Raw genomic sequence first — 26,158 nt, 5'->3', positions numbered from 1 at the left:
AATCTACAATGGAATGGTTCAAAAATAAACATATCCAGGTGTTAGAATGGCCAAGTCAAAGTCCAGACCTGAATTCAATCGAGAATCTGTGGAAAGAACTGAAAACTGCTGTTCACAAATGCTCTCCATCCAACCTCACTGAGCTCGAGCTGTTTTGCAAGGAGGAATGGGAAAAAATGTCAGTCTCTCGATGTGCAAAACTGATAGAGACACCCCAAGCGTCTTACAGCTGTAATTGCAGCAAAAGGTGGCGCTACAAAGTATTAACTTAAGGGGGCTGAATAATTTTGCACGCCCAATTTTTCAGTTTTTGATTTGTTAAAAAAGTTTGAAATATCCAATAAATGTCGTTCCACTTCATGATTGTGTCCCACTTGTTGTTGATTCTTCACAAAAAATACAGTTTTATATCGTTATGTTTGAAGCCTGAAATGTGGCAAAAGGTCGCAAAGTTCAAGTGGGCCGAATACTTTCGCAAGGCACTGTATGTGGTACATTTTCACAACTCTTACTACAAAACTTAAAATAGATAATCAAAAGCCAGTTGTTTCAAAACTCTAAGCACATTTTCAATTAGTCAATTTTTATGATGATAATAAAATATAACTGTTTGTGCAGTCAGCAAGTTTTCCGCATTGCAAATGATATTTCAACAAACTCTCTCGTATTGTTGTATACAGTAGCTGTTATAGTATACAATAGTTGTATACTGCTGTAGCTGATTCTGCCATTTAAATGAGCTCCCAAAGGTATTGTTTGCTGACTTACCTGGCAAAAATATGGAAATATTTTATTTATATTCCCTTCACATAGTTTAGATAGATTTCCGGAGAGGTTTGTTCTCCTGACTGCAAACATATCATGTCATTTAAAAAAAAATTTAACCTTTATTTAACGAGTCAGTTAAGAACAAATTCGTTTTTACAATGACAGAACAAATTCGTATTTACAATGACAGCCTACCCCAGCTAAGCCGGGACGACGCTGTAATTACGTCCAGATGTGATACAGCCTGGATTCAAACCAGGTACTGTAGTGACGCCTCTTGCATTGAGATGCAGTGCCTTAGACCACTACACCACTCGGGAGCCCTAAATGTCATCCTGTTCAATATTCTAAGGCCAGTAAGTTCATATCAACATTCAAAATGCCGTTTATCAAAAGAATGCCTCTGGACAGATAGTGTGTGGATAGAAGGGATATGTGTGTGTGTGTGTGTTCAGTGCCTCAGGAGTTACTCACTCCATTGGGCGGCAGGTGTGACACCATTAGTGGTTAAGAGTGTTTGGTCACTAACCAAAAGGTCGCTGGTTTGAATCCCCAAGCCGACTCGGTGAACAATCTGTCGATGTGACCTTGAGCATGGCGTCACCATTTCACCACATGGATTCACCACTTTGTTGAGAGGCGTTACCTTTTGTCCTCATCAAACTTTGATTGCACATTGCCCGAATACCCTTACACTAACATACTCTCTTATATGATTATTATAGGCTTGTTATTTGTACTTTCAGCAGTGATTGTTAAGTGGTAACCATTCCTCAGGTCAAAATGGTTTATTCTATGGAATACTTTAAAGGTGATCAGCTACAGTGTATCAGTAATGTTACGGACCCCGTACTCCTAAAGGATGTTTACCTAAAGAGAGTAATTTTATCTAATGCCATAGTCTATCATACAGGAAATGTTCTCCACACACACACACTTCATGGCAACTGGCCAGACTTTGACACTTCCGTGTCTGTATCTATGTATCTGTGTGTATGTGGGTGTGTGTGTGCACGCACTTACTCAATAATATTGTGCTGCCTCTGTTTTATGATGTTAACAGCCCGATCGGGCTCAGTGTGTCCCAGAGCATAGCTCTTTTATGAGCCATAGCCAGGTTTTTATGGTCATGCCAACGATAACAGCATAATCAGCTCACGCTGCTGAACATAGTGAAAACACACTCCTCAGGGCATGTTTACTGAGGAGTATCAACATTAGGCTATGGGAAAAACACAGGAATGACACATCTCAGATCAGCTTCATTAATGAGTAGTCCCATCATAAAGCTACTGCAAACAATGGCATGATGGATCACAGATTAGTTTTATGTAATCCATAGATAACATGATGATATATGACATGACTTATGACATAACATGATGACATATGACACATCAGTGTAGTGTTGTATGGGTCCGAATAGTATTTATTTTCTTTCAAATACTTTGAACTTTTGATTGAGCCATTCAGCAGTGCTACATGGGGTTTTTCTATTGGGACTATTTCATTGGTTCCATTGTGAACGCAGGCTCATACACACTACAACATAATACACTCTTGGGGTCCTTCATTGACCTTGTGGTAAGTCTGTGGGGATGGACCAGAGCCATGAGGCAGACATTCCTAGGTATAAACTCCATGTAATAGATTTGCTACGCTGTGTGTTTGCTCAAAATGACCTGATATCTGCTTGTTTTGATGTTATTTACACTGCTGCCTTCCCATTACCAACAGGTCAAAAGACCAAAAACATTCAGATTAAGGCTGGGGAAACAATTTCATGATCTCAAATACTGCGTGTTTCCCTACGAATTACCTGCTCACATAATGGGGGCTCTGATCAAATCCCTTTCAACCAGATCAACAAAACTTGATGCAGAAAACCCAAACTCCCCCCACCTTCCTCTCTCTGCTTGGCCTTGGCATCCCGCTGCTTCCTATTTAAGTTTCCCTGTGACCCCTGACGTTTGAAGCGGTCTTCTGTCGGCCCGGAATCCTTTGGCACCCAGCCCAATCCTATTATCCGGGGTGGCTCGGAGCCTTGTAAGTCTCACCCAACAAGCCACTGACACTGCTCCCTCAATGTACTGTAGCTACACACACACAAGTCCCAGTATGACCCCCTGTTAGTAGTGGATGTGACACTGCTCACAGGATGGGTTGTGCTGTTTGCGTGTCCAGTCTCCCAGTAAACTGCCGCCTGGAACATGCCAGGCACCAGGCTAAAGCTTAGAGTACACAGTACTGAGTAGACAGAGACATACATTTTCAGGGGCTTAATGGCACGCAACACGACTGTAGCCAAATCTAGCAGAGAAGCCTAAAGTAAAGCTGCTGTACCCAAACTCGAATCAAAGCTACCCAAACAAGGCTAAAGCCGGGGGCTCCCTAAAGTTTGGCACAGCTGTAAGACAAGTTCAAAGTGACATGGAGGACTGTCTTGACAGAGAGAGATCTCAATAATGTAAAGTTATTTACTCTCCCTGGCAGTGTCCCAAATTACACTCTATTTCCTACAGTACTTCCGGCGCCGACAGAGATGGCCGCCTCGCTTCGCGTTCCTAGGAAACTATGCAGTTTTTTGTTTTTTTACAATACAGTGCCACTGACACGGCCTGCAACGAAAACTTGCGGTCTCTCCTTCACTGCAGCCGAGGTGAGTAAGACATTTAAACGTGTTAACCCTCGCAAGGCTGCAGGCCCAGACGGCATCCCCAGCCGCGCCCTCAGAGCATGCGCAGACCAGCTGGCCGGTGTGTTTACGGACATATTCAATCAATCCCTATACCAGTCTGCTGTTCCCACATGCTTCAAGAGGGCCACCATTGTTCCTGTTCCCAAGAAAGTTAAGGTAACTGAGCTAAACGACTACCGCCCCGTAGCACTCACTTCCGTCATCATGAAGTGCTTTGAGAGACTAGTCAAGGACCATATCACCTCCACCCTACCTGACACCCTAGACCCACTCCAATTTGCTTACCGCCCAAATAGGTCCACAGACGATGCAATCTCAACCACACTGCACACTGCCCTAACCCATCTGGACAAGAGGAATACCTATGTGAGAATGCTGTTCATTGACTACAGCTCGGCATTCAACACCATAGTACCCTCCAAGCTCGTCATCAAGCTCGAGACCCTGGGTCTCGACCCCGCCCTGTGCAACTGGGTACTGGACTTCCTGACGGGCCGCCCCCAGGTGGTGAGGGTAGGCAACAACATCTCCTCCCCGCTGATCCTCAACACTGGGGCCCCACAAGGGTGCGTTCTGAGCCCTCTCCTGTACTCCCTGTTCAACCACGACTGCGTGGCCACGCACGCCTCCAACTCAATCATCAAGTTTGCGGACGACACGACAGTGGTAGGCTTGATTACCAACAACGACGAGACGGCCTACAGGGAGGAGGTGAGGGCCCTCGGAGTGTGGTGTCAGGAAAATAACCTCACACTCAACGTCAACAAAACTAAGGAGATGATTGTGGACTTCAGGAAACAGCAGAGGGAACACCCCCCTATCCACATCAATGGAACAGTAGTGGAGAGGGTAGCAAGTTTTAAGTTCCTCGGCATACACATCACAGACAAACTGAATTGGTCCACTCACACAGACAGCATTGTGAAGAAGGCGCAGCAGCGCCTCTTCAACCTCAGGAGGCTGAAGAAATTCGGCTTGTCACCAAAAGCACTCACAAACTTCTACAGATGCACAATCGAGAGCATCCTGGCGGGCTGTATCACCGCCTGGTACGGCAACTGCTCCGCCCTCAACCGTAAGGCTCTCCAGAGGGTAGTGAGGTCTGCACAACGCATCACCGGGGGCAAACTACCTGCCCTCCAGGACACCTACACCACCCGATGTCACAGGAAGGCCATAAAGATCATCAAGGACATCAACCACCCGAGCCACTGCCTGTTCACCCCGCTATCATCCAGAAGGCGAGGTCAGTACAGGTGCATCAAAGCTGGGACCTAGAGACTGAAAAACAGCTTCTATCTCAAGGCTATCAGACTGTTAAACAGCCACCACTAACATTGAGTGGCTGCTGCCAACACACTGACACTGACTCAACTCCAGCCACTTTAATAATGGGAATTGATGGGAAATGATGTAAATATATCACTAGCCACTTTAAACAATGCTACCTTATATAATGTTACTTACCCTACATTATTCATCTCATATGCATACGTATATACTGTACTCTATATCATCGACTGTATCCTTATGTAATACATGTATCACTAGCCACTTTAACTATGCCACTTTGTTTACATACTCATCTCATATGTATATACTGTACTCGATACCATCTACTGTATCTGCCTATGCTGCTCTGTACCATCACTCATTCATATATCCTTATGTACATATTCTTTATCCCCTCACACTGTGTACAAGACAGTAGTTTTGGAATTGTTAGTTAGATTACTTGTTGGTTATTACTGCATTGTCGGAACTAGAAGCACAAGCATTTCGCTACACTCGCATTAACATCTGCTAACCATGTGTATGTGACAAATAAAATTTGATTTGATTTGATTTGATTTAGATGTAGGATCTTAATTTGAGCTAGTTTGCAATAGCAGGAAAATAATCCTGCAGTAACAAGAAATGTGAATTATAATTCATGGATACTTTTTTGTTAGGGCAAAAAAGTTAGACATTTTAAAGTGGAAATTTCAACATTTAAAAGCCTTTTTAAATCTTGAACACACTGCAAGTTTGCATTTCCTGCTGTATAGGAAAATTCTCCACAACAAAAGAGTGATCAAATTAAGATCCTACATCTGTATATAGTGCACTACTTGTGACCAGAGCCATAGTGATTCTGGTCAAAAGTAGTGCACTTCATATGGAATAGCATGCCATTTGGGACGCCATTTGGGACTATTTGATTTCTGTAATCTGCGCTGATTTGAAAGGTCTTTATCCAGATGTCTTCTCAGATCAGTGTAGATTAAGAAAAGGAGAGGAAATTACTCTACATTTTTTAGATGTACGGTAGAGTGTAGAGTAGTTTCCTCCATTTCTTTATCTACATCATGTCTGTTCAGCTCTCCACTTAGGGGAGAACAATATCATCCATCCTTCTCATTATATATCACTCATCCTCTCCTACTCTAGAAGTTTGCTCTTCACGGATTAATCACTGAACAGGTTTTAACTGTAGCGGGCAGACAGCGTGTATGGCCTGGTATGGGCAAGCGGTTTGCTGATGTCAACGTTGTGAACAGAGTGCCCCATGGTGGCGGTGGGGATATGGTACGGGCAGGCATAAGCTACGAGCAACAAATACAATTTAATTGTATCATTGGCAATTTGAATGCACAGAGATTTCTAGATGAGATCCTGAGGCCCAATGTTGTGCTATTCATCTGCCGCCACCTCATGTTTCAGCATGACAATGCACAGCCCCATGTCGCAAGGATCTGTACACAATTCCTGGAAGCTGTACACAATGTCCTAGTTCTTCCATGGCTTGCATACTCACCAGACAATGTCACCCAATTTTAGCATGTTTGGTATGCTCTGGATCGACATGTACGGCAGCATGTTCCAGTTCCCGCCAGTAACTTTGCACAGCCATTGAAGAGGAGTGGGTCTACATTCCACAGGCCACAATCGACAGCCTGATCAACTCTATGTGAAGGAGATGTGTTGCGCTGCATGAAACAAATGGTGGTCACACCAGATGCTCACAGTTTTTCTGATTCAATCCACTACCTTATTTTTTTAATGTACAGTATCTGTGACCAACTGATGCATATCTGTATTCCCAGTCATTTGAAATCCATAGATTAGGGCCTTGTGAATTTATTTAAATTGACTGATGAAATGTAACTTTCTGTTCAGTGTATTTAGCCTACCAAATGTGCACCATTGTAAGGAAATGTAGCCTAACCCCCTAGAGACGGTGTCTGCGCCCCGCAAAAATGTAATTAGCATAATACACATATTCCCATCAAATTCCGTCTGTTTAAACTAGAGATATCTGTTTTTTGCATGGCTCAATCCACCACATCTACCAATGGCGACCTTCCAGATCTGCGGTGGAAGGTGGCCGAGATACAGCGGTGTTTGTCAGACCATGAGACATCTAAAAAATCGCTTTTCTCACGAAAACAGCTCTTGCGTCCACAAATGGTTTAATATGACCACTCTAAGATGAGACTCTCACGAACTCTATGGTTTTCTCCGTTCTGCTCTACGACGCCCAAAAGAGTCACGGGACTCGCCTGAAGTCGGTACCCCCGATCTGCCAACTTCTGCCTGTTGCCTCCGAACAGTTTGGCCTAAACACTAGTATGACCCCGCTGTGGAAAGGTGAGACTCTCACAAACACAAATAAGTACATGTTGTACAAGCCTCACAAGACTAATCTGAAAGTAGCCTGCTCAACAGTGCTCAACAATGCTCAACAGTTTCCTGTGTGTATCAAGAATGGTCCACCACCCAAAGGACATCCAGCCAACTTGACACAACTGTGGTAAGCATTGACATGCTTTCGACACCTTGTAGAGTCCATGCCCGACGACTCAATATTAGGATTTTTTTTGTGGTAATTTATTTTTTATATTGTACAAATCGGTTATTCAATGGGGTTGTGTGGGCTAATAGCAGTAAGGCCAAATTCAGTGTTTCATCAAATAATCTTGTAATATATATTTTCTATACCTAAAGGGGTACTAGAATTCAAAATCTAACTTGCCCTTCTGCAGCCCAGGGTTTCCCTGATGGATCAGACACATGGAGAAGTCAAGTGCCAGTGAGTTCAGCAGTAAAGCTGCAGTAGCTGATTTACACCACACACACACACCACTGATTTACACAGTCTATCTGTCTCTGTCTGTCTGTCACCACATTGCTTATGGTGGCTAAGGTTAGCTGAAGTTTGTAGTGGCTGTTTAAAAAACAGAATCCTGGATTACATTTATTCTTGACCAATAGACTACTATCAGGTTGAAGAACCATCTAACATCAAGTTGTAAAATACTGAACTATCCTTTAATGACTTACATAACCTTATGATATAACTCAAAGTGTTCCTATACCCTCATCATTTAAATACAGGCCATTGCTCTATGATTTACATGTGAGCATAGCAGATACTAGATAGGCCAGTCGCTACACACACCTAGTGTAAAGGGTATGGAACTAGATATATGCTTGCTTCCTGGTTGGGTTCTATGAATGGCTTGCTATGTTTGTTTACAGATTAACAGACTCTAAAGGTCTTTACCAACTAATTGGGTTGAGAAGCATGCCAAATGTTTCAGATTGGGACTACCGCGGACGAGCTCCCGTTAAAAGCTAAAGGTATGATCAGTTCCCAAATGTTTATTTAATTCCCAGAGACTAGGAGCTTCCCCATTGAGTTAAACTGATTATGCTAAACTAAGGTTTCCAGGTTGGCTTGTTTTTTAATTGATTACACTGCAGTCACAGGTCACACTTGATTGGCCAGGTCTATGATAGATGTAAGAACTGAATAGATTTAACATTCATTCATTTGGAGATAGTTGCATTTCAGGTCTAGGGTGGCTAGACCATGTCTGCTATAACTAACTCACTGTGACAGATATCTTAACTGATGCATATTGCATAGGTAGATTGAAATAAAGTTTTCTAAAACAAGACATTTTCTGAGGGGAATATATGCCTTCAATGGCATTGAAACTGGAAAAGGAAAACCTGCACTCACGGAAGTCAAACAAACAGTTTCATTGACCAATGCGTTGCCCCATCATGCTTATGTGATGAGTAAACTTGCCTGAGACTAGTATTAACTCCCCAAACTAATGCCCAGGCTTTAGCTTGCATTAGTTTAGCGGCCTAACACTGTCTTCTGGTGCGCAGACAACCTGGGTTCAAAACCCAGTTGGCACATTAGGCGCACCATGCATCAAGACAATACACAACAGCTATTTTATGCGAGACTCTAAATTAAGTTACAGGATTAGATAACAATTACGAGACAATGTTCTTTGAATTTAACCTCCGGCCTCTAACAACCCAAACATCCACCTGTTCTGTTTACTCAAGGTCTGTGTCCCAAATGGCATCCTATTCCCTATGTAGTACATTACCCTCATGAAAAAGTACTACTGAATTACTACTCATCACTACTACACAAGATCTACACAAAACCTACTGGTTTTACTACTTGATTGCTATTGAGATGTTTAATAAACCGGTAGTGATTTATGTAGTAATTTAAGTAGTAATGAGTGATACATTGGGATGCTTCACTACTGGTGAACACTATGTATTTACAATGTATTTCCATTCTCCCTTAATGACTACTGTGTAACTACTGAACTTTTGGGTATATCCTAAAAACCTACAGGGCTATGAAAGAGAGGACTACAAAGGATGGAAGATTATTGCCAGCTAACTACTACTACTTTCTGTTTTAACTTCTTCTGTGGTTGCAAAAAGCTGGTAGCCTGGCCCTATTGTAGTACCAAGTATTAAAAATCTCTACCTGATTACTACTGGAAACACTACTGTTTTTCTACTGAACACTACAAAACTCTACTTGTGTATCTTGAGTAGTGCATAAACTACACATTCACTACATAGTCACTACTGCTCAAACAGGTTTCGTGTAGTAATTCACAAGTATTTTTCATGAGTGGGGTCTATAGGGCTCTGTTCAAAAGCAGTGCGCTTGGGAATATGGTGCCATTTGGACACAGATATGGTATTTTTACCCCTTATACTTAAATGTTATACCTTTGTTTTTGTACCAGAGCCACCTTCTTGGCTAGGTCTCTAGTTTCCGGTTATAAATTAAGCCCCAGGATTACGCAATATGGGATACCTTCACAGTACATTGGATCATACTAATGTTATCATTAATTGGTGCAGGCTGTATCACAACCGGCCGTGATTGGGAGTCCCATAGGGCGGCGCACAACTGGCCCAGACCCGTCCGGATTTGGCCGTCATTGTAAATAAGAATTTGTTCTTAACTGACTTGCCTAGTCAAATAAAGGTAAAATACAACATCAAAAAGCAGAACGGCTTGTTTTGAAGCAGAAGTGCTGGCTACCCACAAGGGGCCAGTCGTGTATGGCTGTAACGGACATTTTGGCGACCTTACTTGACCCTTTCTGCTGCTTTTGAGACATGGTTCGATCCCTCCTTGGGAAGGATTAAGTAAATAAAACATGAAACAATCCCAATACAGAAACTATTGGACACTCTATTATGTATTATTCTAATATGTAATCATTATAGAATATTAATGATAAACCTTTAAACTTCACTCTTCCTCCCCATCTCCAGATGACAAAACCTGCACACAGGCCAAGGGGTGCAGGTCTGCCGACTTCCTTCTGGCCACACATTGTATTCTGAGAAATAGGACATTGCTTTAACTGTGAATGTACTTTATTGCAGATATTTTCCTCAAATAAAATTCACCATACATTAAAATAAACAACTGATTTACATTGGGTATAATGTGTGCATGAGGCATGTTTTTCAACTCAGAAAAAAAAGCACACAAAAGTTCCTAAAACTACACATTAAGCAAGTATTTTACAATATTATCAATCACACTGATTTGATAGATAGTTTGAGTAATTATGTAGATATTGAGCATGGCTATGAGGGAGTAGATATCTCCAATCCTACAATAAAATGGAGCAAACATTAAACAAGTAATTACAACTTATTTACATTGTGGATGTGTGTGTGTGTGTGCATGTTTTATTTTTCCTTGTCAGACACCCATCTCTGATAGGCCCAGTGTATGCACTTCTGGGTGAGGCTGTCAGGCAGTGGTGGAGTGCATGGCAGATCTGAAAGAGAGATGCACAAAGTGACAGTAAGTATACAGCTCAACAACATGTCTGTGTGTACATCTAATAATTCTGAATTACCTGTATCCATCTGGGAATACCCAAAAGTTTCTGCTTTCACGACCAGTGTAGAAGGCATTGGTGCAGCTGGTAAATTAACTACCACAGCAGAAGACTGCTGTGACTGCAGCTGAACTGCTGGGCGTGGCAGATCTAAAATAGAGAGGCACAATTTTCTTAACATACAATAACTATGCAACTATACAAAAGTCATAAACTGAATGAGTGTAAGGCCTAGATTCAATCAGATCAAGCGTTAACCGGCGATAGCCGACACCCGTATGTATAGCTGATGTCTTGGTGGTGTCGGAGGTGTAATTGCGTTGGATCTGTCAACTTGGTAATAAGCAGCTCTTGATCATTGTCACAAACCCACACCCATCCTACTCGCGTTACAAGTTCAGAACGAGAAAATGTAACAATAGAAACAATGACGCTCAAATTCAAAATCATTCATCTAAATAATGAGGATTTCTATCAGCCTAATTGGGATGCAGATTACATCTTAAATTCCACTGTTCTAACTTGTAAATAGGGCTGCATGAGATTTCTGTTAATGCGACTCCATGCAGCCAACGGCAATGTCCGCTTAAGGTATAATGCCAGGAGCCGCTTGTTAATTTGCCAGCTCTAACACAGTTCCACCTCAGACACCGCCAAAACAACCGCTATGTGGATGTCGGCTAAAGCGGATGTGATTGAATAGAGCCCCAAGTGTGGGAGAGTGTGCATGTGTGTATACATTCATGTGATAATTACCTGTATCACCTGTTGTGGCCAGTGTAGCAGATGCAGGAGCAGACGACAGAGAGGAACAATTTTCTCAAGTTAAAATAATTATACAACAAAACAGAGTGAGTGAGGGTGTATACGTGTGTTTGATAAGTACCTGGACCACATCACACTGCTTCAGGTCTACAAGCCTCTGGAAGTTCCAGCGTGCCACTCCAGGCCTGGAACAGCTTGGTGGAAAGACGGTTACCCGTCACCCACCGAGCAGGTTGGCAAAGCCAACCTCTATGGTAATAGAGTAGTGGCTTGAGGGCACACACTTAATGTGTTGTGAACATATTGTAATGTTTTTTAAATTGTATAACTGCCTTAATTTTGCTGGACCCGAAGAAGAGTAACTGCTGTCTTGGCAGCAGCTAATGGGGATCCACAATAAATACAATACAACAAATGAATTATGTTCATGTGTGTGTGTGTGTGTGTGTGTCTGGCAACCCATGCAGCAGACTTCTTTTTTGCAACTGCTCATCGTACTTACCCTTGCAATGTGATATGCGTGTGTGTTCTGTGTTGGTCAGGTTGACAAGGATGTGTCAACCTGACCACATCCTTATAGTAGGACACTCAGTGATTAGCTTTGGAACAAAACTAATCTCAACAGCGTACAATTATAAAGGATATCAAATATTCAGATCTGGATTGAGAGGTACGGTAAATTCAGGACATGAGCTCTAGGACCATGCATCGGGACAACCTGGCCTGACGACTCCTGGCTTTCCCTGTCTCCAGTCCACCTGGTCGTGCTGCTGATCCAGTCTCTGCTGTTTATGTCTGCAGCTATGGAACCCTGACCTGCTCAAGGCTCACCGGAGGTACTACCTTGTCCTAGACCCGCTGTTTGATCCTGCCTCTCTCTACCGGACCTACTGCCTCAACCTCTAAATGCTCAGCTATGAAGAGCCAACTGGCATTTACACCTGAGGTGCTGAACTATTGCACTCTATTATTTAACACTGCTGGTAATCTGTGAACGCTGAAACAGCTTTAAGAATAATCTGGCCTAAATGGCTGTAATCTTTTATAATCTCCACAAGCACAGACAGAAGAGGACTGGCCACCCCTCAGAGCCTGGTTCCTCTCTAGGTTTCTTCCTAGGTTCCTGCCTTTCTAGGGAGCTTTTCATAGCCACTGTGCTTCTACGTCTGCTTGCTTGCTCTTTGGGGTTTTAACCTGGGTATCTGCTTAAGCACTTTGTGACAACTGCTGATGTAAACGGGGCTTTATAAAATACATTTGATAGATTGCGTGTATATGCTTCTTTTCATGTCAGGAAATATGACATTGAGTTGTCTTACATTTCTTCAATAGGAAGTTGTACCTTAAGCCAACACCTTTTCCTGATCTTTCCTGCTGGGAACAGTTGGCTTCAGGTTTGGGAATGGAGGGCCTAGAGAATTGGAATATTAACTATAATTAGTGTCCACACTTAAGAATGAATGAAATTCAATATGGGGTAGCTGTGTACCCTCATCTGATTGAGAATTTGTTATACTGTATGTCTATTTTCTTCTGAATATCTGCCACCAAACCATACAATTCTATCTAGCGAGAGTGTACACAACCATTAGCTTATTTTACCATGTCAAAAACAACATAATTTTGTAAAGTATGAGGTTTCTGTGTTTTACATTGTAGCCATTACCATATATATGAGTGAATATTATCTGCTGTTGGCTTGTGTGGATGTATGTATGTGTTATGCAACATAGCTGACTTGAAACATTGTTAACAGTTTCAAGGCCATGCCCTTTCTCATGATGGAAAAATACAGAATAACATAAAAACGGACACATACAGAACGTAGTGTAGCAAATCACAGACTGTTTTTGTTAGAACTCAAACTTAACAATAACAGAAACCAGATATATGATAACGGTATCTAGGGAATGAGCGCATAGATACTCGACACAGCAAGTTACATCTATCAACAGAAGCGCCAAGAGGCGGGGACCCGCCTGAGCGCCTGCAATATCACAGTATAAAGAATACTGTTTTACATACGTCTTGTCAGTTCTCTGCTTGCCCTGCGAGGTGGGACAGAGAGCCCGTATATACGAAAATTGCATTTACCACTTATTGCTTAGCTAATAAAAAATACATAGTATACAATCGGTGACTCATTGTCATATTTATCCTGATACCAGATTCGAATTGACGCAACTCTAACAAAAGGGACCCAACGAAAAACAAAACAGTAGGAAGGCTATTGTTGCTGTATACTGTACCCTAACCCATCAACCAACTACTAGCTGGTCACAAGGCTACGTTGTTATAATTTAGGAATGTTGTACTGTAGCCTACTGCACCCCATATCAACCAACTAGTAGTGATTATATAGGCTATATTGTTGTCATTCAGTAATGCTATAACGGTACTGTCGCCTACTGTACATCACATTATTATCCACCTAGCTAGCTAGTAATAGTTTAGCTAGCTAGCTCCAAAGAAACAACCAATGAATGACAATAGTCTTTTTAACAAAACATCTATATATCTAGCTTGTATGACTACATGTAAAACAACTTTACAGATGATTACAAAGTTTGAAAGCAAAGTTGACTTACCAGTATGCTGCTCTCTTTCGGGAACCTTCCAGGCATCCAGATATGAGGTTAGCTAGCGCTGCTAGCATTAGCTAGCTAACAGCGACAGCATGGTAGCTATGAAAATACCTATCGAGCAACAATGTCGAGGTCAAAAACGAAAGAAACTATGTTAAGCCATGCTACCTTCGCAAGATAAGTCAAATCAAACTGAAATAATTAACAGGCTGAACGTACATTTATGTGACTGACTAGCTAGCTAACTAACTCAGTGACCGGTGATGCACCTATTCCTGTTTACAGTGTGTGCGTCCCTCCCCCTTCCCACGTCCTGCACGGAGAAGCCCCGCTGAATCAACATGTGGCCAGAATTATATCACATCCGGGTTGGTTGACAATGTATGAGAAACTGTTTAGGGCCATCCCCGGCTGCCACCCGCGTGCGGGCCTTGTCCTGCGCGTCATCGACTGTGCCACCAAAGCATGCTCAAGTGACAAAGTCGAACTCCATCCTTTCAAAGAGCGCGTCCTCACACTAGACCATAGGACCCAGTCTTACAAGAACGCGGTCACTGGCCAAGGATGCAAGGTCTGATCCCTTCCAACACCAATATAATGAAACAGGCAGGAAACACATCTCGAACCCTCATCTCGAATCCCTGACTGCCACAAAAGCCTGCTCAAGTGGCAGAGTCGAAAATCCATGTTCATAAACCGGGGTCGCTACAATATCTTTGACATTTCTAACTAGTTTTCATTTTGGAAGGCAGATATAGCGTTTTTATCAAAAGCAATCACGTTTACATTTGACAAAACAATCCTACTCATTACTCCACTTGCTATTTACTTCACGTTTAATTTGAGCCAACTTCGCCATGGGCTTTGAATAGGGCAAGTGGGAGGCGGTTCCAAAACGAATGAAAACAACTTTCACACACGCCAACTCGGGGCTCCCGGGCCAGAATAATTTAATCCCGTTTCTGAATCTGGCTCTGAGTTCCTCCCCTACGAATTCTAGAATGGAAAAACAGTCTAACCATTATGATTGGTCCCAGAAATCGATGGGCTGGGCCAGAGCCAGAACACACGTGGGTAAAGCAGTGGTTTGAAAATTTGTCACAGGCTTTTATGATCCGATCACTGGTTATTTTGTTTTATACAATGCTCCTTATTTTGACATGAAAACACTTCAATGATGGCAGTTTAAGACTGATCTATGTAGTGAACATAGAGCAGCGGAAGAATTCACTTTGATTCGTCAGGCAAATCTTTTAAGGAGAGCCTGTGATATCCTGGGTTGGCTGCGTAAGAGGGAGATGTTCTGTGACCTCATGTCCATGGTTGTGATGACTGGGACAAGTTCCAGTGTGTGTTGTAATGTGCTCAGTTGTTCTCAGTTCCCACCACAAATCCCAGAGGCCTGAAAAGGTATAGGGGGAAAAGTTTTTGGAAAGGGAGAAAATGTCAGTCAAAATGTAGAAATTCCACCCCTGGTCCTTGTATGTAACAGTGTCACACCCTGATCTGTTTCACCTGTCTTTGTGATTGTCTCCACCCTTCTCCAGGTGTCGGCAGTTTTCCTCATTAGTCCCTGGGTACTTATTCCTGTGTTCCCTGCTTGTCTGTTGCCAGTGTGTCTTGTTTGTCAAGTCAACTAGTGTGTGGTTTTCTATTCTCCTGCCTTTTCCCTTTGCTCTGTTTTGCCAGCACCCCCAAAATGTTGATACATTTCTTGTGATGGAAAATCAAGTCAGAAATTTAAAAGTGGAAAATACAAACTTCAGAAGCATTTTTAAACCTCATTTTTAAACACTGCATTGCAGAACAGTTATCCTGCAACAGGGGGGTCAAATTAATATCCAACATCTATAGATGATCTGGTGGTATGACAAGGAGATCACAGATATTGTGTGGAGGTCAATCTAAATTTAGTAGAAGTATGCTCTGCACTGTCTGGCTCTCACTGCCAGTAGAATAAAGCAAACACAGCAGGACTATCCACACCACTGGCGTACCTCACGCCCTCGCAATGTGGGCAGGACTATGAGCTCTTGGGGGCCCTCAACCCAATACTTTTTTTGAGGGGTTGGGGTCCAGGGGCGCTGTCCCCCAAGATAGCATATGAACACCTCATAAGCCATGTTCCTTGCTCAGACAATGCGAGCGGGCCTCGAAAAACTGTGGTACGCCACTGACACGCACACACACACACACACTGTGTAAGGTGTGTATTTCATGAACTTACCCTGTCTCAGACCTGCCTGTTGTATAATGTTTACGCTGCTGCAGATACAGATGGAGGCAGATTAAATAAAACCTACCTTGGCAACGTTGATGCACTATCTTTGTTTACACAACTACTGCCAGCAGCACATACCTATAGGTGTCTCATTCTGAGAACTGGGAGCCTACATCTGTGAGGCTTGGTATTTTTACCGTACTTAACACAATTTTGTACCAGGTCATATTTAAGCCACAAAAATGCTAAATGAAAATATGCCCCAAAGTAGACCCCAAAATGTCATTCTTATATGCTACTATGAAAATGCTAATTTTTGTCTTAGGAGTTTTGTGTAAAGCCTGTGACTTTGTTTTGCGTAACTTGTCTGTGGCACTTGTTCTCCGCAACAGTTTAAATGAGGGATGGATCATCCATTACGGTTTCTGGGATATAATTACTGCAGCAAGTCCATATTCATAAAGCGTCTCAGAGTAGGAGTGCTGATCTAGGACTGATAAATACCTCCCCTGGTATTAGAACCATAACAGTCCCAGTAGAAGCTTACTTACAGTTAAGTCAAGATCCAAACATGTTCCATATCCAGCACCTCTGTGAAGAGTGAGCAGTACAAACCTGCCAGTCCCAGATGATACTACCCCCCCCCCCCCCCCCCCCATACCCCTTCAAATCCTATCCTGCATTCCCCCCTCACCCTGGAGTGAGCAGAAGCATGCCACGGCATCGGCAGCAGCAGCAGTAGCTGACGTCACTTGTTTACCATCTGCTAGGTCGGCGCTCACTCTACCTCGCTCTCTGACTGTGGCACATAGAGCACTGTTACGCAACCTCTGTTCTGAATCTGGCTAACTCTGCAGTCCTATGCTATGACTGACTGTGGATGTTAGTTTAGCTCAAGCATAGGCCTATATCCCTGTCAGGCATCTGCTCCTGAGTGGCGCAGTGGTCTAAGACACTGCATCTCAGTACAAGAGGCATCACTGCAGTACCTGGTTTGAATCCAGGCTGCATCACATCTGGCTGTGATAGGGAGACCCATAGGGTGGCGCACAATTGGCCCAGCGTTGTCAGGGTTTACGGGGTAGGCCATCATTGTAAATAAGAATTTGTTCTTAACTTACTTGCCTAGTTAAATAAAGGTTAAAATAATCAAATAAAAATAAAGGAGCCATGTCCCCCTATGATAAACCAACATTGTGTGTGTTCTCTGTCCTGCGGCTCCATCTACCTGGTTGGCTTCACTACTGCAGCTTCCTGGGTGGCTTCACCACTGTTGACTCAGGACTATGCTGCTCTCTCTCTCACACACACATGTAGGGGGAGAGGAGGCCCTCTAGTGGGCAAAGATTAATTAGCAAACCAGATAACCTGCTTCAGAGGTAGAAGTTGCCCCCGAAGCACAGATCTAGGATCAGATTGCACTACCCCGAATTCTTACCTTAACCATTAGGAGTATGAAACAATATCTGACTTTCTATCAGTGTCAGGGTACCAACGAGTGTCTCTGCATCAAATGCACACCCTATAATTATTATTATATTATAAATAAATGGAGTGAAGACCCTGCTTGTGTAATCATAGATATATTGGTCATTGGTTGAACTACATTACCAGTGTCAGAAGTTTGGACACACCTACTCATTCAAGGGTTTTTCTTTCTTTTTTCTACATTGTATAATAATAATGAATACATCAAAACACATATGGAATCATGCCCCAGGGCAGTGATTGGGGACACTACCCTGTGTCGGGTGCTGTCTTTCGGATGGGACGTTAAACGGGTGTTCTGACTCTCTGAGGTCATTAAAGATCCCTTAACCATTCGGATTATTAGGAGTAGGGGTGTTAACCCCGGTGTCCTGTCTAAATTCCCAATCTGGCCCTCAAACCATCACTGTCACCTAATAATCCCCAGTTTACAATTGGCTCATTCATCCCCCTTCTCTCCCCTGTAACTATTCCCCAGGCTGTTGCAGGTAAATGAGAACGTGTTCTCAGTCAATTTACCTGGTAAAATAATGAAGAAATAAAATTAAAATAAAATTAAGTAACCAAAAAAAGTGTTAAACAAATCAAGATATATTTTAGATTTTAGATTCTTCAAAGTAGCCACTCTTTGCCTTGATGACAGCTTTGCACACTCTTGAAATTCTCTCAACCAGCTTCACCTGGAATGCTTTTCCAACAGTCTTGAAGGAGTTCCCACATATGTTGAGCACTTGTTGGCTGCTTTTCCTTCCCTCTGCAGTCCAACTCATCTCAAACCATCTCAATTGGGTTGAGGTCGGGTGATTGTGGAGGCCAGGTCATCTGATGCAGCACTCCATCAGTCTCCTTCTTGGTCAAATAGCTCTTACACAGCCTAGAGGTGTGTTGGGTCACTGTCCTGTTGAAAAAACAAATGATAGTCCCACACAAACCAGATGGGATGGCGTATCGCTGCAGAATGCTGTGGTAACCATGCTGGTTAAGTGTGCCTTGAATTCTAAATAAATCACTGACAGTGTCACCAGCAAAGCACCCCCACACCATCACACCTCCTCCTCCATGCTTCACCGTGGGATCCACACATGCAGAGATCATCCGTTCACCAACTCTGCATCTCACAAAGACACTCATCAGAGACAAAGACAGATTTCCACCAGTCTAATGTTCATTGCATGTGTTTCTTGGAAAAGCACGTATCTTCTTCTTATTGGTGTCCTTTAGTAGTGGTTTCTTTGCAGCAATTCTACCATGAAGGCCTGATTCACGTAGTGTCCTCTGAATAGTTGAGATGTGTCTGTCACTTGAACTCTGTGAAGCATTTATTTGGGCTGCAATTTTTGAGGCTGGTAACTCTAATGAACTTATCCTCTGCAGCAGAGGTAACTTTCCATCTTCCTTTCCTGTGGCAGTCCTCATGAGAGCCAGTTTCATCATAGTACTTGATGGTTTTTGCGACTGCACTTGAATAAACTTTCAAAGTTCTTAATTCTCCTGATTGACTGACCATGTCTTAAAGTAGTGATAGACTGTCATTTCTCTTTGCTTATTTGAGCTGTTCTTGCCGTAATATGGGCTATCTTCTGTATACCCTCCTACCTTGCCACCACACAACTGATTGGCTCAAACACATTAAGAAGGAAAGAAATTCCACAAATTAACTTTTAACAAGGCACACCTGTTAATTGAAATTAATTTCAGGTGACTACCTCATGAAACTGGTTGAGAGAATGTCAAGAGTGTACAAAGCTGTCATCAAGGCAAAGGGTGGCTACTTTGAAGAATCTCAAATGTAAAATATATTTTGATTTGCTTAACACTTTTTTGGTTACTACATGATTCCATATGTGTTATTTCATAGTTTCATATCAAATCAAATGTTATTTGTCACATGCGCATAATACAACAGGGGTAGTAGACCTTACAGTGAAATTATTTCTTACAAGCCCTTAACCAACATTGCAGTTGTAAGAAAAATAAGTGTTAGGTAAAAAATAGTGAAGTAAAGAGCATTAAAGAGCAGCAGTAAAATAACAATAGCGAGGCTATATACAGCGGGTACCAGTACAGAGTCAGTGTGCGGGGGCACCGGTTAGTCGAGGTAATATGTACATGTAGGTAGCGTTAATGTGACTATGCATAGATAAAAAAACTGAGAGTAGCAGCAGCGTAAAAGAGAGGTGGGGGGGGGGGCAATGCATATAGTCTGGGTAGCAATTTGATTAGCTGTTCAGGAGTCTTATGGCTTGGGGGTTGAAGCTGTTAAGAAGCCTTTTGGACCTAGACTTGGTTCTTAGGTACCGCTTGCCATGCAGTAGTAGAGAGAACCGTCTATGACTAGGGTGGCTGGAGTCTTTGACAATTTTTAGGGCTTTCCTCTGACACCACGTGGTATAGAGGTCCTGGATGGCAGGAAGCTTGGCCCCAGTGATGTACTGGGCCATACGCACTACCCTTTGTAGTACCTTGCAGTCGGAGGCTGAGCAGTTGCCATACCAGGCAGTGATGCAACCTTGATGCTCTTGATGGTGGAGCTGTCCTTTTGAGGCTCTGAGTACCCATGCCAAATATTACAGTCTCCTGAAGGGGAATAGGCTCTGTCGTGCCCTCTTCACGACTGTCTTGATGTCTTCACTATTATTCTACAATGTAGAAAATGGCAACAAACCCCCCCCCCCAAAAAAAAAACCTTGAATGAGTAGATGCTTCCAAACTGTTTACTGGTACTGTGTATAGAATTCAAATACATGTAAAGAGTAAACAAGAACAAATGTTTTGCATATGCACACAATCTTCCGTGTACAATAATTTTTTGGGTAACTTAAGCACCACAGTTCATATACATCTTTATCTTCATGTTTTGCTCGGTGCAGGGACTCTTGACCTCAAGTAAATCTGTTGGTTGATTGTAAGCCTATGTTGTGTGTTATATTCAGGGCAGGCAGGGCAGTGCACAGTGAGGAATTTGAATGAATTTCCAGACTATAGAGGGTATTACAGTCTTGAGGTGTGTGCGTGTGTTGCATACTGTGTCAGGACTTAAATGACTTAACCAATTTTTATGGACATTGGAACATGAGTTTGATCAAATTCAAAGCTATTATAGAGGTGTGTTTACAAAATGATTATTGCTTTATGATTATTTATCTGCATGTAACCAAAGGTATTGTGACCATGTACTGTATATTCTTCAATGAATATGTATCAAAATTAGATGTTTTACAGAAACATTATTAAAATAAATGTTATCCTATCACCTTTATATATAAAAAAGGTGGACACATAATAAAGGACATTCTAATTAGCACTGCACTAACATCTCATTTATGCAACTCCTGCATACAGCTGTGAATTGCCTTTTTTTTTTTTTTTTTTTTTTTTTTTTTTTTTTACATTTGTCTGTTGCCCTCCCCTGACGCATTAAATCATTGTTTTACCCCAGGTCCATTATGTCCCTTCTTTTGTTTCTGACTGAATGTTTTACGTGGCAGATTTTTGCTTTGTGAACAAGGAAGTGTTTTTTAGAAACTCAAGTAACAGTTAGTAAATAATAATCAAATACCCCAATGGTTATGTTTTGAGACCGAGAAGAAGTAATCATGTAATTTGATACATTATTTGTTGAATTTGTAATCGTATCACACAACATGACAACATTCATTTATCTAACGTTAGTATCGAACAGCTATGTCTATAGATTGCATGCTAACTAGCATAGCCTACTGAAGTGGCCCCAACTGCATTTCCATGCGCCATTGCACAACCTCTGGCACAACAATGCTAGCTAGCTGTGCTTAGTAATCAAGTACTTAACTACTGTCTGGTTTATTTCAGGTTCGTCAGGAAATGTGTGATGCAGTCATAACCCGGGCTTGTCACATGTTGTAGAGGAGGGATCCCCAAAGAGTTCAAGACACAAGTTGGCTGGTTGCTTTGAGGTAAGATAGGTAGCTAACTTGAGATGTTTTCAATAAATATTTAGGCTATGCATTGTACAGTGTACATTCTCGCTAACTAGTTTCTAAACATGTGGCTGGTGTGATGGATTAGGTCATACGGCTCTCCACAAATACAACCCTACCACCACAGACTCTTTCTACCCGGCCTTGCGTCTCATAGTGCCCCCGTTCGAAAGGGAGCATATGGCCTATGGCATTAAAGAGAGCATGTCTGCAAAGCTCTACGTAGACATCTTGGGTCTCCCCAATAACAGACCGGAGGTCAACAATCTGTTGAATTACCGCACCCCCAACACATCTCAGGAGGAGGCTTATGGACTACTTTGTGTTAAAGAAACGCTGCACAAGCCAAGGCAACCTCACCATCAGAGAAGTCAATGACTTTCTGGACTTGGTGGCCATCAACAACGCCAGTAAGCAGAAGGACTTGGTGAAGAAGAGCCTTATCACAAAGAGTACGGCACTGGATCAGAACTGGCTTACCCGCATGATCCTGAAGGACGTGAAGCTGGGGGTCAGCAAAGAGACCGTGCTCCAGGTGTTCCACTCAGATGCAGCCGAGCTCTACAATATCACCACAAACCTAAACAAGGTATGCCGGCAGCTCCACAACCCCTCTGTCCCTCAGCGAATTGTCCATTGGCCTGTTCTCTGCCTTCAAACCTACTGTATGCTGGCCGCCGTGGCCAACATGCACCAGGTGGAGAAGCAGATGGGCAATAGCACCTTCTTCATAGAGACCAAGCTGGATGGAGAGCACATCCAGCTGCACAACGATGGCGACGTCTACAAATACTTCACACGGAACTCCTTCGAGTACACCCAGTAATTTGGTGCATCGCCGCTAGATGGCTCCCTGACGCCTTTAATCCACAATGTCTTCAAGCCCCATGTAGTCAACTGCATCCAGGATGGGGAGATCGTCTACAATCCCACCGCTGACACCTTCATGCAAAAAGGAAGCAAGTTTGACTTCAAGAGGCTAGTGGACGACTCCGAGCTGCAGACATGCTTTTGCATTTTCGATGTACTTCTTGTGAACGACCACAAGTTTGGCAACGAGATGTTGAAGGAGCGCCACAACAACCTTCAGACGGTCTCCACGTGGTTCTGAAAACAGAGGCCGAAATCATGCAAGAGGTGGTGAACTCCCCTCATTGAAGCCATTGACAACAGGGAGGAGGGCATCATGGTGAAAGATCCCTGATCCATCTACAAGCCCGATAAGTGAGGTGAGGGCTGGCTCAAGCCGGAGTACGTTGTTGGCTTGATGGATGAGTCCGACCTGTTGATTGTCGGAGGCTACTGGGGAAAAGGAAGGCGAGGTGGTGGTATGATGTCTCATTTACTTGTCGCGGTGGCCAAAGCTCCGAAGCCTGGAGAGAAACCCTCCGTCTTCCACAAGCTCTGTCGCATCGAGTCTGGCTACACCATGAATGAGCTCTACGACTTGGGGCTGAAGCTGGCCAAGCACTGGAAAGTCTACCGGAAGAACGACCCTCCGGCCTCTTTCCTGTGTGGGAGGGAGAGACCGGAAGTCTATATTGACCCATGCAACTCGGTCATCATCCAGGTGAAGGCAGCAGAAATAGTCAATCGTGACATGTACAAAACCAACTGCACGCTACGCTTCCCCAGAATCGAGAAGATCCGGGAGGACAAAGAGTGGCACGAGTGCATGACTCTAGCTGAGCTCAATCAGTTTCACAACAAGCCGTCTGGGAAGTTGTTCTCGCGCCACCTCCGCATCAATGACAATGACGAGCCCGAAAAGAAGAAGCGAAAGGCACCGGCAGCAGCCAAGCCCAAGAAGTCTGTTGGCGTAATCGACCACTTCAAGTCCCAGGAACTATCTGACGTCATCAAGGAGACAAACATGTTCGAGGATGTGGAGGTCTGCGTTATGGACGGAAATAAGGCGCACCCCAAGGCGGAGCTAGAGAAAGCAGTGGCCCGATGTAGCGGTTTTGTGATCCAGAACCAGGGACCGGACACCTACTGTGTGATCGCCGCTGTGGAGAACATACATGTGAAGAACCTGATCTTTTCAGACCAGCGCGACGGGGTGTGGGCTGCCTGGCTGCTGGAGTGCCTTCACAGGAAGCAGGTGGTGCCATGGAAACTGTGTCACATGATACACATGTTGCCCTCCACCAAGGAGTACATTGCCAAGGAATACGACTGCTACGGAGACAGCTACTTCGTGGACACGGACGAGCAGCAGCTGAGGGAAGTCTTCGGTCGGATTTGTAGCGTGGACACTTTGACGGCACAGTGCATCGCTAAGTTGGAGGAACGCTATAGCTAGGATGACCTCCCCACTAGCATGTTCAGACCTTTCAGGGTCTACCAGGACAGGTACGCAGACATAGGAGACCCTAAAAGCACCTGTCTGGACACACCTGTCTGGGCTCTGGAATTCCGCTTACACGGAGTTACAGTAGTGGAGAAGCTCGGGGTCCCTCATGTCATAGTGGTGGAGAAAACAAAAGTGTTGGCTTTAAGAACCCTCAGATGACTATTTACCAAACGGTTTAAGATTGTTAGAGAGTCATGGGTAACAGAGTCTACCAAAGCAGGGTTTTTGCGGAATGACAATGACTACCTAGTGTGATGGTTAAAGCCAATCCATTAAGTTATCTAATGCAAGCACTGGACACTCAGCACATTATGATTGACACATCTCTTTAGAGTGTAAATAAATGTTTGTTTTAAAGGGTTTTCTGAATCAAAAGGCAGCGGTATGCAGTGTTTTTCTACACATTTGAATATGGACAAAGGGAACTCAAGGATATAGTGTAGGCCTATATCTAATGGTGTATCTACTGTAATTGAGGTAAGCTATTTCAATGTCCTTACCAATGCAGACTATTGTGTTAAGATATTTAAAGACTGTCTATCCCATCGTTTCCCAAACTGACAGGGAGACATCAAGGGTTAAACATTTTGGTTTTTGCCCTAACACTATACAGCTGATTGAAATGATCAAAGCTTGATGACTAGTTGATTATTTCAATCAGCTGTGTAGTGCTAGGGCAAAAACCAAAACTGCAAACCTTGGGTTCCCGAGGACCGAGTCTATCCCCTAAACTATTTGTTACATTTAATGCAAATTATATTATACTGTATCTTAAAAAACAATCTTTTCAATTCTCATGTTTTGGAACTAAAATAAATATTTTGAATAAATATGGGAATTGGTATTAGAAGATGGTCTTTATGTATTGTCCAGGTATCTACATATTTAAACAGTTGTTATGATGTTAACTTCAGTAAATTAACTGACTTTGATGAAAGAAAAAGTGATTTTTATATATCTGTTAATTTGAGACAAAAAAAGAAGAAACCCGCACACTTCTCTTCCTAGTAAGCTTTACGTAATCGGCCTCAAGGCATTCGTCAGAGCTGGTAATTAAATTACATCTATATGCAACAATTTCTACGATTTTACTGAGTTACAGTTCATAGAAGGAAATCAGTCAATTGAAATAAAGGCCCTAACCTATGGATTTCTCATGAGGTGATGGGGTGGATGAATGGCACGACAATGGGCCTCAGGATCTCGTCACTATATCTCTGCATTCAAATTGCCATTGTTAAATGCAATTGTGTTCGTTGTCTGTAGCTTATGCCTGCTCATACCATAACCATACTGTCACCATGGGGCACTCTGTTCACAACGTTGACAGTTGACAGCAAACCGCTCGCCAACACAATGTCGTACACGTGGTCTGTGGTTGTGAGGCCGGTTGGATGTTCTGCCAAAGTCTCTAAAATGATGTTGGAGGTGGGTTATGGTAGAGAAATTCATTCCTGCAGTCAGCATGCCAATAGTACGCTCCACCAAAACTTGAGGCATCAGTGGCATTGTGATGTGTGACAAAACGGCAGTTGTCTTTTATTGTCCCCAGCACAAGGTGCACCTGTGTAGTGATCATGCTGTTTAATCAGCTTCTTGATATGCCAGTATAGATCTACAGTACCAGTCAAAAGTTTGGACACACCTACTCATTCAAGGGCTTTTCTTTATTTGTACTATTTTCTACATTGTAGAATAATAGTGAAGACATGGTACTACTTGTACATTACATGAAAAACAGCACACTAGTAAAGACAGACAATTGACCTTGAACAAAGTCAAGAATGGTCATCTGTCTTTGCTGGTGTACTGTTTTTTTCATGTTTGTACCTTACAATCCACCTCCAGTAGCCATGCCTGTTGAGTGAGAGGAGAAAGAGTGCATTGCCTGGCCATGCTTTGAGTAGAGAGAATCAGTGAGCCATGTGGGGTTCTTGAGAGAGATGGGCAAGCCACGGGAGTCCTCCAAAATAGGATCCTCCTGGGGCTCTCGGCAAAGATGTTCCCTCTCGAGAAAAGGTCACAGAGGTACCGTGGGACTGAATGTCTGTTGTTGTTCCCTTCCCAACCAGTCCCTGTTGAGTGTATGGATTTGTCTGAAATGGCACTCTATTCCATATAAAGTGTACTACTTTTGACC

General features: G+C 43.0%; 1 long non-coding RNA gene and 1 pseudogene across 1 annotated transcript; one reads left to right on the top strand and one right to left on the bottom strand.

Annotated features, from left to right (window-relative positions):
* Nucleotides 1-10,150: 10,150 nt before the first annotated feature.
* On the bottom strand, nt 10,151-14,424 carry LOC139373293 (uncharacterized). Its single transcript, XR_011627559.1, has 4 exons — nt 13,998-14,424; nt 11,401-12,820; nt 10,663-10,794; nt 10,151-10,581 (listed from the first exon to the last, which is right to left on the bottom strand). It is a non-coding gene; the product is annotated as an uncharacterized lncRNA (long non-coding RNA).
* Nucleotides 14,425-17,926: 3,502 nt separating this feature from the next.
* LOC139372288 (DNA ligase 4-like) lies at nt 17,927-24,273 on the top strand (annotated as a pseudogene).
* The last annotated feature ends 1,885 nt before the right edge of the window (nt 24,274-26,158 follow it).

The sequence above is a fragment of the Oncorhynchus clarkii genome, chromosome 18 (genome assembly GCF_045791955.1).
Source record: "Oncorhynchus clarkii lewisi isolate Uvic-CL-2024 chromosome 18, UVic_Ocla_1.0, whole genome shotgun sequence".
Classification (NCBI taxonomy): Eukaryota; Metazoa; Chordata; class Actinopteri; order Salmoniformes; family Salmonidae; genus Oncorhynchus; species Oncorhynchus clarkii.
The sequence above is the reverse complement of the archived record's forward strand: the minus strand, read 5'-3'. Positions and strand labels throughout refer to the sequence as shown.